A 17387-nucleotide genomic window follows, 5' to 3' on the forward strand; every position below is an offset into this window, starting at 1 on the left:
TTTTTTTGTACGTTTGGATAGATGCTGAAACGTATGATACAGACATGTCTGCAACGTAGAATTATTACGAATTCACAGCTACAAAACGTTTACGAATCATAAAGATATCTGTATCATTTCCCTTATACTGTTTTATAGATAAATGTACGTTCCCTTAACCCTACTCCCAAACCTAAATATAAATTACTCATTTTATACAGAATAAAACACTTTATGGACAGAGATGTGTAGGGAAATGCCAGTTTTATTCATAGCATTAAAATATATTTTGAGCCACTAACATGAATCCTACTCCTGCCCCTAAACCTACCCATAACCATTTCTTAAAACTATGCAGGCTAAAATTATGAAGAAAAACAACAGATGTGTAATCATAATCATTTATTGCAAAAATGTAAATCGGTACCAAAAGTCGCTCAAATGACGATGTGTTGCAGTTCTCTCTGGCATTATATAATAGTTTTATAAAAGGGACAGAGCAGAATTTAAGTTATTAATCCATGAAAATGTTAACCCAGCTTCCCTCTGCATGAAGACGGCGCGCACGCGCGCGCTTCTGCATTTCAATGTTGTTTCAACTGAAACACGGCATGCTGCAATCTGTGACGCAGCAGGCGAGAGCCAATGAGCGTTTGATATCACTGCCGTAAAACATGTCGTAACGCTTCTTGAGGGCGCAATTTTTTAATTTAAATTCATCACAAGCGCGGGATTTGACATTTCCGGTCGCTGCTGAGAATGGAGATGGAGACCGCTGGATGTGGATGAAGGGATGAATTTGGATCTGTTTCTTGCTTGCGTATGGATTATAAAGATTTGGATTACATCTAACGTTACGTTAGCTAATAAAAATTATGTATTTTGTTCATTTATATTGTGTTTTGGTGTATTATGGTTCTATAGGAGAAAACGCCTTTTGTGTCTCACCGTAACGTTAAATAAACTAAATGTTACAAAATGGTTAAACGATTAAAGAAGGTATTGTTAAGGGTTTAAACTATAGTCTTGTCTGTTAATCCTCCGAAGCGAGTTTGCAGCAGGAACAGAGATTATTTCTTAAATGAGTAACTGTTATAACGTTAAACTGCATTTAATAAATGCGATTTTCTGTAAAACTTACTGTCATGAAAGGCTAAATGTATTAATTAATAATTATTGTTATTTGTTGTTTATAACTTTTGATCTTGGCCTCGGGCATTTGAAATGATGTAGACTATTGAGAGTTTTCTCATTTGGAATGCTCAATATATTTTTTTTCTCATAATCAGATGGTTCAGATGTGATCGTGATATCCTAGTAAATAATGGGTTGTATTATATATTTTTTTATTTAATAAAAGTGATTTTTTTTTTATCTCTGGTGTGCTGGCCATAGTGTTTGTTCTACTTCAGTCAGGTCAGGTATGCAATCTGTTGATAGGTTATAGACTTTCTACTGATATCAACTGTCTTTCACTTTAATTAACGAGTTTGCTTGCCCATAAAATCTTTAAGATATTAGGTTAAACTTATTTGGCTTGCTGTCCACTGAAGAGGGGCTCGATGAAGCAGCTTCAACTCGAGCTCTGATATACCCCCCAGTGGCTAAATGTAGGATATGATAATTGAAGGGCAAGGTACCTGAGATGAAGGTGGAGTTTGGGGAGGTGGAGGGATACTGGAACAGCTGATGCTAGAGAGAGGTAAGCGGCTGCTTATATACTCAGGCTGTTGATTGAAAGATTAGATGGGCTCACTCCTCCCTAACTTGCGTTTAGGAACTTCATTTAGATAGTCCTAAAAGATATCTACTAACACTTAGTTGAGAATGTCTATTAATAGTCTACTGATCATAAACAATTTCTTTGTTGACAAGCAACAAATAAGCAACTACATGTAATCTTTAGTTGACTATCAACAGATTATCTACAAATGGTTAAAACATTTTTAAAAACAGTTTTAAATCAGCTAAAATAATTATTAATTTGATGCACATGAGACCCCTTGAGTAGGATATACAGTATCATATACTTCATATGCTGACATAACTGTTGACTTTTAACTGACAGATTGATCTTGAGTTGTTGGTACTCAATCTACAGAAAGTTAGTTGACAATTGGTTAATAACCTGTTGCAAAATAACATTGACAGTCAACAGGCACTTTTTCGTAAAATCTGTAGATTAACACTTGAATTGTACCTTATAGTCTATAGGCAGTCAGTTGAACGTATGTTACTTGTCAGTTGAAACAGTGTTGTTGAATGTCAAATGATGAACTGTTGACAAGCTACTGAATGGCTACTAATAACTAGTAAAGTCTCAACGAACGGACTATCAAAATAAAGTGTTACCCACAAAACAAATAACACAAAAGAAAATCTGCTGTATAATCTTACAGATGGGCATTAAAAATTAATTTATCTGCAATATTATCATGTGCGCTCAGTTTATAAAAGCAAAACTAAACCATTTTTTTTACATGTTAGTTTATTACCCACATCTATTCTCTGATAGCGGACGCTTTACAAAGTTTACATGATTATTTCAAGTTATTTAAAAACAAACATCTAACAGCCTACAGTCTCAGAAGAGCTGTCACTGGGACGGTTCCCTTTAAAACGTTTATAACCCCCAGCACCGCCTCTGGAGAAATGACGATATTTGTTGCTATAGTCCATTTCAATGGTCTGTAAACTATCCACTGTTTGAGCTTTAACTATACCTATTGTATTTATTAATTTACCCAGCTGATAAATCAGTGGCACTTTTAGAGAGCAATATATATATTCACAAAATATATTTTTAAAAAGTTGTGATAGGAGCAGTTGTTCACATGCAGAAAAATGAATGGATCTCTATGTCCCTCTGCTGGATATATAGAAAACATCTGGATATATAGAAAGCAACGGAGAGATGTTTTCTATATATCCAGCAGAGGGACATAGAGATCAATTCATTTTTCTGCATGTGAACTGTTACAGAGGAGGCTCCCGTACCTCCTCCTCCGCACCACCGGAGGGATCCGTCTCCGGAATATTAACCATTTCCTCCCGAACTCAAATTCCCATCATGCCTCTCACCTGGGACTGATTGCGCAACACACTTGCAGCTCATTTACACACACACACACACACACATACATAAAAGCCACTTCCACACAACACCTCTCTGTGAAGTCTTGATTTGCCCTGGCCATCATTACTGATTACTGTTTGCCTTTTCTTTTTTGTATTTCTGACCTTGGACTGCTTTACCTCGTTTCCTGATTGTTCTCTGCCTGCCCCGACCCGGATTGTTTACTGGACTTTGATTATTGCTGCCTCTGCCCCGATCTCTGCCTGTGACTCGGATCTTCTCTGTGTTTCCTCCATTGCCCTGTCTACTGTTGATTACCCTGTACGACTATTCTAATAAAGCTGCAAGTCCGGTGCTTCATTACATGAACAACTGCTCCTATCACAACTTTTTTTAAATATATTTTGTGAATATATATATTTGAACATTATAAAATACATAAAAATAAGTATTTTTGTGAAAAAAAATGCCACATACATTTGCAAAAATACAACTGAAATGCCTTTAAAAAAATTAAGAGCAGGTTGTATTCACAAATTATTTATTTCAACAAACCAAATGCAAAAAATCCCTAACTTTAGGACAAGAAATTATTTTAAAATATGTAAATAAAACCAATAGTAATAAGCAGAAATGAACAGGAGTTTTAACAGTACATTATAATAGCCTAACCATTTTTGTCTGTATTGGTTAGCTTATGTACTAGCATTGCATTACAGATACCAGATTAGCCTGATCGTTTATTTAATACCATGGTTTATACACGCAATTGCACTTACCCCTACATGTATCTACAATATTTTTTTATGTAATAATTATGTGTTAAATTGTTAAATGTCCAAATATTTGTATTATAAATGTTCAATTATTCACTAAATAGCAGAGGTGGACAAAGTACTTCCTCACTTGAGTGAAAGTACAGATACTACTGGTCAAATATTACTCTGTTACAAGTAAAAGTTGTAAAGGCCGATTTTTACTTAAGTAAAAGTACAGAAGTATTTGTTTTTAAAAGAACTTCAGTATCAAAAGTAAAAAGTAAATGTCAATGCATTGTTTTATTATTGTTGCATTGTTGTATGTAACACTTACAGTAGGGGAGACCGGGGACAGTTGCAACACTTTTTGCATTTCTCTCAATTACTCAGAGACTATTTGGACTAGACCAACCAAATTTGTATATATTAAACTTGCATCTGTACGCTAATTACCCATACCATTTAAAGATGATTATATATGACATATCGTTCACAGTATTTATTTGAATGGAAGAAGTCAGATGTTGCAACTGACCCCGACCCAGGGGACGGTTGCAACACAACCCAGGGACGGTTGCAACATGTTAAAAATACCTTAAATTTCATTAATTAACTTAAGCTTTTTGTCTCAATGAGCAAAGAATTCTGAAAATATTAACTGTTTTAGGCCTACTATAATATTATAGTATTATTTATTTCAATAATATTATTGTAGCCTATTATTTATTTATTTAGTCATATTTATCAAATAACAGTTATTGAGTTTTGTTTGTTCATGTGTAGAACATAGATTCAGTGTGCAGGAGTTACAGATGCTATTCAATCTCTCCATATTTCAGTGTCAGACAGGAAGAATTTAACAATTTGTAATGCAACAAACTTTTATTAAACATGCAATTTATAACATGTTGCAACCGTCCCCGACCCTATCAGCCATGACAGAACATCATACGCCTGCTAGACACGCTGACTTTGACACATGCTAACCATGTCACTTAGTAGTCAACACAACAACAATTCAAACTATGTAAGTTTTGATTAAATCATACAAAATTTCAGGACAGTATGACAAAAATATATCTCATGAAAAAATTTACTTTCATACCTCCAAAACAAGTTTTGTTCAATAAATACATCAGCAGATGTTGAATATGTCTACTGTCTTCTTGGTGGGTGGAGGGTCTAACTGTGCATGTGCAGTATGAGTGTCATCACTCTAGCTTGTTTCTGATTGGAGAAAAATGACATGTTGCAACCGTCCCCTGTTGCAACTGTCCCCGGTCTCCCCTACCTTATGCCTGTGAATATATAGCCTACCTTCCCTGATATCAATATCACATGTATTTCTAGAACACAGATCCAGTAGTGGGATTGAATATGAGATTGAATAAGTCACTCAATAACGTCCACAGTGGTTTCGGACACCCAACTGGCTGTTCCCTCAAATAGTGCCATATTTAAAGTTTTTTGGCTTTTAATATGAATATGTTAGCCTTACTGTTATCTATAAGCTAGTGTGCTCCAGAACAATGACAAAATTCGCATTTAGAAGACCAAACCCAACGCTGAAAATGAAAATCAAGTTGATGTCAGAAACCAACATCAACCGGGTTCTGACGTCTGTCCGACGTTGGATGTTGACGTCAATCCGACTTTATTTTCCAACCAAAATGCAACCCCTGCAACCAAAATTAATGGAAGTAGATCACTATCAATAATAATTTACGCAAAAAACATGTTCATACATGCGTGGACAATTTCACATGCATGAAACAACATTCACGTGCGTGAAAAAAAAAAAATCACAAAAAGCAATTCACATGCGCAAAATAAAATTATATATTCATAAAATACATTTCACAAATGCAAAACACAATTCGAATATATAGCCTACAACTGTGCAGAAATCTTTGAATGTTTAAAATGTACGAGTTTATCCTTGAATGTGAATGTGCAATCGTCATTCACATGTGAATCACCTCAGATTTGTGTGTGTGTGTAGAGACCATAGACTGTAAAAAATAGGTTGAGACCTATTTTTTACAGTCTATGGTTGAGACTTTCCTGAAAGCGCTCTCCTCCTACACGGATCAGTCTTTAGCCAATCAGATTTAAGCTTATCAGTCGACCAATCAGCATCACGTGAGGGCGTGCCTACCTGCATGTTACGCCATCAGCTTTTTCGACGATAGTTGTTCATAGCTGAGCAGAGTCATAGACAGTATGGAGCAGAGTCAGCAGAGGTTTGTGCAGTTTATCGGTTCATTTCTGTGTGTTTACTGAAGCTAAAGAAGTTAGAGATCAGTTGAAGCAATAGTTTATGAACTATTAACTGATGTAAGCAAGTGCTGTGTAATCAGATGTCCCATATCGTATCAAAAATGAAGAAGAAATGATACGTGTTTTGTTGTATTTTAGCTGCAGGGACAGACATGCCCTCAGACAGCTCTCAGTTACAGTCACACACATCAGTGCAAAACAGTCATCTGTGGCCAACACCCACCCTAGCTCTCTTAGCACTGGCCTCATCGGGGTTATTCTTTAAATAGTGAATAGACCTATTATTTTTCATTTGTGTATGTTGTTAAATTATTACACACTTGTTGTTTCCCTGCTGTATTGTCATCTTTTTAGTGTCACAGGACAATGTTGTGAAGCATTAATTTTACTTCACCTAGTAACAGGCAAATCTGATTTTATGCTGATCAGACAAAGGTAAACTTATCATAGAGGCAATTAAGATTATGCTACTAAGATTACTCAGTAAACTCTATTCAAATACCATCACTTAATCTCCCACGTCCTCTGTCTGAACCTCTTGCACTAGGTTTTTACTCTTTTACTATGTCCTAATAGAGAGGTCTACTGATGACTGGATTCATCAGGAACTTTTCAACTGATGTATTGCACTTATGTGTATCATTTGGCCATAAACATTTATCTACTTTAAAAGCAAAGAAGACTCTGACTGGATCTCACAACTATGGAAGAGATGTATATTTCTCTGCACTGAATGTTGAGCTTCATACTTAAGATTGTCATTTCATGATCTTCATATATAACAGGAACATTCATCACGATCAAGTCATTTTATATATTTTATTCCCAAAGGATTCGGAAACTTTCAAATGAATAAAATGTGTACATCAAATCTACTTATGTCTTTGAATCTTTTAATTCTGACTTATACATAAAACAAGAATTGATTAATGCATGCATAGCAGGGCTTTATTCCTAGAGTGTGTACATATAGTCAGCAGGAGACAAATGAATACAGTAACAATGCATCACTTTCAACCTCTTGTTGAAACAACTGTCAAAATGCATGGCTTGCAACATGACTGTTTAGAAAGATTTACAGTAGGAATGGTAAGATCACAGCACTGGTTGTCTGCAACTTCATACATCATCTGTCTTGGAAATCTGAAACAATAAAACTACATAATATATGCAGCTTAAAACAAAACAGATGTATCCTATATGCACGTCATTACATACATTATCATTATCATCAGTTCAATATGTGGTGGACAGGACATGAAAATCCATCAATACTAAAAATAAATGTTTATGTTCACACGTGGACTAAACAGCAGTTCATAAACTCTAACTTCATTAACTTCAGTAAACACACAGAAATGCACCGATCAACTGCACATACCTCTGGTGTCTGCTCAGCTATGATGCTGATTGGTCGATTGATAAGCTTAAATCTGATTGGCTAAAGACTGATCCGTGTAGGAGGAGAGCGCTGCCAGGGAAGTCTCAAACACACACACACACACACACACACACACACACACACACACACACACACACACACACACACACACACACAAATCCAAGGCGATTCACACGTTAATGACGATTTGCACATTAACATTCAGGGATAAACTCGTACATTTTAAACATTCGAAGGTTTTTGTGCACAGTTGTATATCTACGAATTGCATTTTGCATTTGTGAAATGTATTTTATGAATATATAATTTTATTTTGCGCTTGTGAATTTGAAATAGTCTACGCATGTGTGAATCATGGTTTATGTGTAAATTATTATTGATACTGATCTGTTTCCATAATAGGATCTTCCGACTGACGTTACGACTTTCTCAAGCACCTTGACAGAATTGTAGTGGAGTAAAAAGTACGATATTTGTCTTTCAAATGTAGTGAAGTTAAAGTAACAAGTTTCCCCCCCAAAAAAATTATACCAAAGTAAAGTACAGATACTCAAAAAGTGTACTTAGTAGGCTACTCAAGTACATTTACTGTAGCCTAGGCTACTTTGTTACTGTCCACCTCTGCTAAATAGGATATTATTAATTAATTAATTAATTAATAAATAAATAGTGAATGAATGCACTCAATTGTTTTCTTATACATTGTATTGTAAGCCATGCATATTCTAAATTAATACAATTCGTATATACTTAGAATAATCATTAACTGACAGTTTGTGGAGACTCGACTTCGAGGGCGGACCCGGTTTGTAATGACAACGGCAGATTCTCTTGCTTTATCTATGTTTGGTAAAAATTGATCAAGGAATGTGTATATCATAATGTTGAATGAAATATGTTCAACTGGCTTAGCCATCAGATCCTTTTGTCTACCCTCTCATTGCTGTGCATCATGGGAACTGCACTGTAAACCATATACATGGCTGGGATATATTATACAGGCACATGGTTTCTCCTACCAGTGCTATGCTGGAGACAAACAGCTTTACTTTTTGTTTCAGGCAGACGATCTAACGGTCACTGCACGGATGAAAGATCATCAGCTGCAACTCAGTGAAGCAGAAACAGAACCTCTCGTGTTCTCATGCCACTCGATGATCAGCGTAATTTCATCATCCAGCTACTGACCCATCAACAATATTTTCATCCTGATCCGCCAAAAATCTTTAATGACCAACTGACATACAGTGACTACATTGCAAAAAAAATAAAATAAAAACACACTAGCTTGAGCTTGTAGCCTACTATTCTGACATTGTTTAAATATTTGTGTTTTTATGACTTTTCACGCTTCTTGCTTCTTTAAGGTGAATTGCTTATATTCCTTATTTGTAAGTTGATCCTGTTTTTATGACTTTTAAATAAAAACATATCAGCCAAGTTTTATATCTCGTCTATATAGGCTACCACATGTTTATCATTTAATAATAACAATAGCCTACCATACCATACCATCTTCTTCCGCTTATCCGATAATAACAATAAATAAATAAAATAATCAATTAATAATTTAATTTAAAGTAACATTAAATAAGGTGGAGTTACTAAATGTTTTATACTCTAATCAACTAAATTGAATCAAGCAAAGGCAACTAAATAAATGTTAATACATGTATAGAAGTATAGATTTTACTGAATAGCCCTTTTATCTTTTGTTTAGTAGGCCTAGTTAATTATAGTCACCACTTGATAGTAAAGGTCTCTTTTACTCACTTTTTAAAAAAATCTTCAAGTCCTCCCTACTCACAGGTAGCCTACACTGTGTGCACTCTTCTCCAAGTTCAAAACAATCGGTGGCCAGGATTTTCCTAACTGAGGGAAGCAGCACATCTTCCCGACTGTATTGAAGGATCCGCAGTAGCCTACATGTGCTTTCAGCCAGGAGCAATCTCACATCAGTGGAGCGTTTACATTTAATCAGATAATTACTATAGCTTAAATTGTGTGTGTTTGTGTTCATTCTCCATATCTTACCCTTTAGCGTACCATTGTGCAAGATGCAACATCAGCTGAGTGTGCGCACGAACTGAACTGATGTTGGTCATTTTCCATCACTGATTGTTTGAATCCAAATTTTACAGAACTTCATAAACATGGACATGAAGACATTTTGTGCTGTCCACGAGAGAAAACTGCAGGATAACAAATCCTTTTCGATCTCATGGCTTAAAGTCTGTGCAAATGCTTTAGATTGTATAGCGGCTACTCAAATGATCAAACCGCTGAGAGACTAAGACAGGGACTTTATGCACTTGTGACGCATAAAATAAAACATCGTTGAAGAATAAACTTTTTATTGCACAGACCGATGTCTCTTGATGTTACAAAGTTTAGTGGTCAACAGAATACATCATCCCTGCTCACCCCCTCCACCTATCTCAATCAGTGAACAGGTGACTAATATTCACATTCCTTCAAAATCCCGTGACAATCAAAAACATTACTCTTTCATGTCTACTACAGATTGACTTGCAGTTGTAGTAATAAAAAAATGCATATAAATTCATTATAGTTTTACAACGTTTAATAAAGCCCAATATAATCAGCTTGCAAAAATTTTAAAATACTTGTAGATCATTCATTTTGTCTTAATTTTTATATATTCTTCTAATGATATTGAAAACATATTTGTCAAGTTTCCAAACATGACTGAAACTATTGCAGTCAAATTGAAGGAAAGAAACAATATTATTTGCTTATTTTAATATAGTTCATACTTCTATAAAGAGACACTTAAAGACTTGTATAAATAAACATGCATATAACTGTATCGTATACACAAACCATTTGTTCTTGGACCCTGATGATCGCCGCTTGCAGATATTTGTATTTACTATTAAAATGGAATCTTAAAATGCATATAATAATCTGCAAAGATTAGAAAGGTCTTATACTTTCTAAGCAATTTTAGATTATTGTATTGGAGCAGTAGTTCTCATATTACTCTCTTTAGGATGGTTCACTTACACTAGCAGAGTTCATTTGTGAGTTACTTTGAATAATGTCCGCTAAATCAGTAAATTTAAAGATCGCATCTGTTCAAATTTGCCTGCAGACCTTTTTAACATCTGAAAATTTTCATTGCAAATACAGTAACAATATTTGATGACTGGTGATAAATTAAGACTGGATGGAAGACTATCAGTCTGTCTGGATCATCTGAGGCTCTGCTCTTCTTTGTCACTCCTTTAACTGCCATCAAGGCATATTCTGATACGACTCGTAAGTCAATGTTTCATTACTGGGTCTATTCAAATGATAAGTAAATTGGGAATGATGGTTCTGATGAGAAGATAAAGACTATTTAATGTCTGTTTCTCGTAGCCCTCACTACATGATCATCAACCCAGGTAAAAGCCTTCTTTCTTTCACGGCTAAGTAGCCTACTTTTTTGATACATACTTCAATTATGGATTACTTTATATATACAGTAATTAAATAGCTTAGCATTAAATGTAAAATGATGTTTTGCTTCTGTTTTTAACTATTTATTAAATATTTTAGTGGACAATTTGAGCACAAAGTTATATAGCACTGTAGACGAACAGACCATTTTGTGTTTGTTTTATTTACATATTTTTTCTTTAAATAAAAAAAATACATATAATTATTTTAAAAAATACTTTCAAAGTTTAAACAAGATTGTGTGATGGAATAACATGTTATCTCATGAAAGTGCCTATCTATAGCACGAATGATATTACTCGTATCATTTATACGCCAAAACGAGTTTTTGCGTTCAAATGATACTCACTGTAAACCCCTTGGGTAGGATTAGGGGTGAGGAGGGCGTGCATATTACACGCCATACAGTGCGTATCATATGCACGCGAAAACTGCGTATCATATGTACGCAAAAACTAGTTTTGGCGTATAAATGATACGAGAAATATCATTCGTGCTATAGATACGCACTTTCATGCATGTGTGTGGACTTTTAACTTTATATAATTCATATAAAAACAGATCTTCATTGTGGAATAAACTGGAATAAAAAATATCTTTTTCATTTCAGTGATGTACCTGTGTGTCTACAGCTAAATCTGTCATAAGAATAGAGGAAACTGCAATAGTTTTGCTGCTATCTGAAAAATGAGTTTTTAAATTAAGCCAAATTTAGAGTCTTTTTGTAATTGTTTTGAAAGCATTTACCTAAGTTTGGTGAAACGTGTAAATTGATCAAAACATGTTCAGATGGCTGTGTTAATCGTTTTAGGGCACGATCTTATAGTTGGGGGGGGGGGGGGGGGGGGGGGGGGGGGGGGGGATGTCCAAAATATCAGCCTTAGCACAACACTTTGATGCAATTGCATCTCTTTTGAAGATCTTTGCTAATCGTGTCAAACATTTGTTACGCTGTATGTAGAGCCCACGAAACATGTTTCTTTTTCATAGGAGCCTATAAAAGATGAAGATGTTGAGCATGAAGTTTGTTTTGATCGCTGTGTTTCTCCAGCTGTGCTTCTCTGCGCATGTTGTTGAAGCTCAGAGAAAGGCAGGAGGACCTCAACAGGTGAGGATACATGATTTACACATTTGATATACTTTAAACACTTTCATGCACTTATTTACTTCCTATCTCCCTATTTTTAGTGCAGTTTACAGTTACGTTAGTTATTAATATATATTTGGGGACCTGCTGGAATTTCCTAACGAATTAAATACAAAACCTCTGTATTTGTTGGTGGTGAGACTGTGAAGGGAAAGGTGGGAAAGATGATAAGTATGACATCATGTCTTTCAAATGTATTAGAAAATCTTTTGAAGACTGTCATACCCACTTTACACACGTTAAGCTTTTAACAATGCATCACCTTTTGACAGAGAATCCGACCGGCTGCTGATTCAGTACAGAACCAGGTCCCTTTAAAGTGAACAATGATTTAGACAGAGAACCAGAGCAGGGCCGACATGATAACAACCATTGAAGAACTAATGAGTGCACAAAATATATTCTCCATAAAGGGAATTGTATGGGGTCAATTTCCCGCCTAAAGTAGCTATTGCAGCCACGGATCAAAAAATAATAAGCGTGAATCAAAAATTTAAAAACACATGTAAAAATATATTGCACAAACTGAAAAAAAATTATGAAAAATGATCAGAATAGCAAACAACGTGGTCACTGATCAAAATAAGTGTGAATCAAGAAATAACAAGCATGAATAAAAACTTTAAACGCATTAAAAGTTATTTTGCACAAAACTTAAACTTATGGTCATGCTTTCTTAAAAAGTATGTTTTCCTTGGTTTTATTACTCTGTACTTTGTGCTCATATTTTACTCTTTTGTACGCTTGTGCTGTTTTTCTCTTCGCTCTCCTTTCTATGTTCTGCGCTTGCTTTCCCAAATGTTGCAGTTCAGTGCTGCATTCCAGTCCACTTTTAGACACGCACTTGCGAACTTCCCTAAGCACTTCCCCTCGGGGGAATCCCTGCCGCCATTTTGAAGTGCGTTCCACTTCGTGAAGTGGACGAGGGAAGTTTATATGGACAGACCCTCGTTCCCTCGATCTTGACCGAGGGAGCGAGTCTGCTTCAAATGTACACTTCAGGCACCTATATGTCCCACAATGCAACACGATTGTGACGTCACCGTATATCTCGTCTAATCACCACCACACAGTCAACTCTATGATATATTAATTATATATTTTTTATATTTAAAACAACCCAAACACACCTATAAACATTTGGATGCTGCATTAAACAAATTCTTAAAGGGAAAAAAATGTAAATAATAAATCAACTCCACAGCTGATTCCAAGTGATCAAGGGCTTAGGACGTTCCAATTCAGCCCATTACAGTTTCCGCCAGTAGTGGGCACTCGCAATGACGTACATCCGAGTGAACGAGACGGATGGGAAGTTAGCAAGTGAAGGGCATGACAATTTTGGACTGAAACGCAGCACGAGTTTCATGTAAATTAGGGCGGGCTTAAGTGTCACCATTGGTCCACTAGTTCTAGATTGACAGCTACTCCTCTAGCCAATCAATCGAAGAGGGGAGTTGACGTCACACCAATGCGACTCTTGGCTACTGATGCTTACCAGAGCCCGTCTACGGAGAGCCTGCCCACTCCCTAATAAGTCCTATTGTACCGAATTTTGGTTGTAGTTCCACCAGAGTTCCACTGGGGGGCGCTCGCCATGAGTGCAAAATGAATGGGAGTCAATGGGGCTAGACGGCTAAATTTGTCTCTTTCACCCGATTGCCGTTGAGAAATCTCAGATTTGATTGTAGGTTTTGCAAGTTCAACATGGGTTATAGGTCGAAAGTTGAATGAACGAGTACTTATGTCCTTTCGATTTCTTACAGGCTGAGTTGTTGTTGCCCGTAACACGCTAGCATTCTGCTAATGAACGCTGATTGGTCAGTGAAGGACTGATTACGACCAGAGATACAGCTTGATGGCATCGTGGCATCCGAAGCGGGACCAGAAACAAACAAAACAAAAACTCTTCTAGCACGTGTATTTACCTGTGTCAGCTGTGTTGTCGATGCCTCGAGAGAAAAGAAAGTGCAGAGCGCGAAAGCACCAAAGTGACTGAAGGATCGCCGTAAAGCAGTATCTCTGGTCGTACGATGTGTATGACGTCATTGACACTTTAAAATACTTTTTAAAGCAAATAAGTGACTCAAAAAAATATAACACCCAGCAATGTGTAATTTCTTTGCATCCCCTTTCGAAAACAACATTCAAATTACTCGACAAAAAATTATATCCTGAGAAAAGTGGATTTTGAGGGCAATATCTCCATAGACCTCCATTCATTCTGCACTCGTCCTGTGAGCGCCCTCATATGGAATCAGAGTGGAACTGCAACCAGTTCAGAAGCCGGAAGTTTACTGAGAGTGAAACTTCTCGCCATATTAGACATTCTCTGTGCTTACTTATAGTACAGGGGAAGACAACAGTTTAATTTTACTTTACAAAGACTTTCAATATATTTTTACATGTGTTTTTAAATTTTTGATTCACGCTTATTATTTTTTGATCCGTGGCTGCAATACTTTAGGCGGGAAATTTATCCCATAGAATTGAGTGTTCAAAATAAATTCTCCATAAAGGGAATTGTGAACATATAGCCACAAAGGTTCGATATGGTAAAGCCTTCTGCTATCAGGTATATAGAGTAAATGTAAAAATACCTCTGACAATCTGACCATTTGGACATTCTGATAAATAATGTACTTATTATGGTAATGTTTGTGTAGAACAGAGCCATAGGTGGACCAGCGGACGCAGGAGAGGAAAAAGTTGGGAATGCACTGACCAGACTGGTGGCCAAATTCAAGACAAAAAAAGAAAAAACGTCGTGAAGCTTCAGCAGCCGCTTGAAAATCAGCATCACTGTTTTCTTTTCCTTTTAATCTTCTTAACTGTAAAGAAGATCTTAATAAACCTGCAAGAATGTAGTAAATGTGCAGTTTGTCTTGTCTTGTTAATTGTCTTGTCTGCATACTCTTTGGCACATCTATATTTATGTATGTTTAATTTTGTCTTAAAAAACGTCTTTAACATCCTTCGCTCTATGAGAACTTCTCAAAGGCAGATCGTATACATTTCTAAAAATATTTTATTAAAAATAGATGTCAGCGCTCAGTACAGCATTAACGGCAGGGCATATAATCTGTTATATTACTGTAAGGACTCAAGGACCAGATATGATTAATTAAGATAGGGAGTTAGAAGTGAAGTCAATTTAAGACAAGAGTAAGAATTATAATAAATGAAAGAAAATAGTGAAGATAGTTTGCAGTTTCATCAGCTTCAAGACTCACAGGAGTTCGTAGGACCAGTTCACAGCAGTTATACCCTACACCAGGGTCTAAGCTACGTGTAAGTCCTTGCTTCAGGTTAAATGATTCTGACGGGCTAAGAAATTTAAGAAATAGATAAACATAGTAAATTTCCACACATGGACTGATAGGTTGCACATCTCCATATGTGTATGGCTGATACCAGGACCCTGAGTTATACGAGTGGCCCTCCGAGGTCACAAGACTGTGTGTATATCCTTACAGAACAAACATATATGGGAATATACTGCAAAATATAATGTGATATATTACATAATACATTTCCATATATGGGAAACTAGTGCTTATATTTTTCACTATACTGCAATATATGCATTGACCATGCATATATTAAGACAAAAATGAAGACAAAAATAGCATTACATGTATAATATTCACAAAGTTTTATCCTTTATTGTGTACATATATGCACATACATGTTCCCATATAAATGTGAATGTATGTTCACACATACACACACACACACACAGTCACAGAATGAGTTACAACTGATTTCTAGTTCCCAGAATGCTTTGCTTCTGGCTGTCAAAAGGAGAGCAAATGTTACAATTAAGTGTTATTTAATGTGTTTTGCTCAATATTAAAGGGTTAGTTCACCCAAAAATGAAAATTCTGTCAGTAATTACTCACCCTCATGTTGTTCCAACCCCGTAAGACCTACGTTCATCTTCGGAACACAAATTAAGATATTTTTGATTAAATCTGAGAGCTGGATCACTCCTCCATAGGCTTTTAAGGGATTGAAACTGGCTGGCCCAGAAAAGTTATTAAAGACATCGTTAATATAGTCCATGTGACTCCAGTGGCTCAATCTTAAGTTTATAAAGCGACGAGAATACTTTTTGTGTGCAAAAAGTAAACAAAAATAACGACTTTATTCCACTATTCATTTCCTTCTCTCTGAGCCTCGAGTGAGTTCACGTAGTGTAATAGCGCAGCGCTTCTGTGTTATACGTCACACGTAGGCTCACTATTGGCCGACGCTGGTCATGTGTGTGATGCGTGTGACGTACAACACAGACGCGCTGAGCAAAAACACTACGTGAAAAAACTCGAGGCCCAGAGAGAAGGAAATGAATAGTGGAATAAAGTCGTTATTTTTGTTTGTTTTTTGCACACAAAAAGTATTCTCGTCGCTTTATAAACTTAATATTGAGCCACTGTAGTCACTTGGACTATATTAACGATGTCTTTAATGCATTTTCTGGGCCAGCAAGTTATAACTCCTTTAGAAGCCTATGAGGAGTGAGACAGCTCTCAGATTTCATCAAAAATATCTTAATTTGTGTTCCGAAGATGAACGAAGGTCTTACGGGGTTGGAACAACATGAGGGTGAGTAATTAGAATTTTCATTTTTGGGTGAACTGCAGCGTTGAGCATTGTAGCCAATCACAGACATATCTGTTGAACGCACTGGCCAATCAGAGGCATTTAAATGAGTCGCTGTGTTGAATGTGTTTTTTTTTTGCCCGAGCTCTGCACGTTCGCAAACCTGTCATTATTATTGGCAATGTAAAATATGAGATTCACTGCAATTATATTCTTGATGCTGCTCTGATGCACTCCATCACGCACCGCTCTGTTTGTTGTTAGGATGACTGAAAGTTCATCGGTCTAGCTCATCAATGTCAAAATCATTAAAGAATATTACCGTTCACAGAAGGATGTTAATGTCACATGCCTGTCCTGTCTTGTGCTGCACATGGGTGTTTTGTTATTTTGGGCCATGTGCTCGTGTTATTGTCTGATCCCTCCCCCTTGTTATCTGATTATTGTTTGAGTTCATCCACCTGTTCCCTCCTGATTAGTTTCCCTTTATTAGTTCCCTCTTGTTTGCAGTCTGTGTCGGTACGTTGTCTTTTGTTTCCTGTTCCCCGAGATCTTCCAGAGTGTTCATAGTCTGTTATTGTTTTTGTATTTATTTACTTACTTCTGTTTTCCCCCTCGTGGGTTTTGTTTTGTGTTTTTATTAATAAATACTTATTTCTCCAGCTTTTGAGTCCTCAC

The 17387-nt window shown here is 36.2% G+C and overlaps 1 long non-coding RNA gene across 1 annotated transcript; it reads left to right on the top strand.

Moving 5' to 3' along the window:
* Window positions 1-11921: 11921 nt before the first annotated feature.
* On the top strand, window positions 11922-14979 carry LOC309491288. Its single transcript, XR_014202991.1, has 2 exons — window positions 11922-12068; window positions 14774-14979. It is a non-coding gene; the product is annotated as an uncharacterized lncRNA (long non-coding RNA).
* The last annotated feature ends 2408 nt before the right edge of the window (window positions 14980-17387 follow it).

This window comes from Leuciscus leuciscus, assembly GCF_965113295.1.
Source record: "Leuciscus leuciscus genome assembly, chromosome: 25".
In the NCBI taxonomy this organism is placed as follows: Eukaryota; Metazoa; Chordata; class Actinopteri; order Cypriniformes; family Leuciscidae; genus Leuciscus; species Leuciscus leuciscus.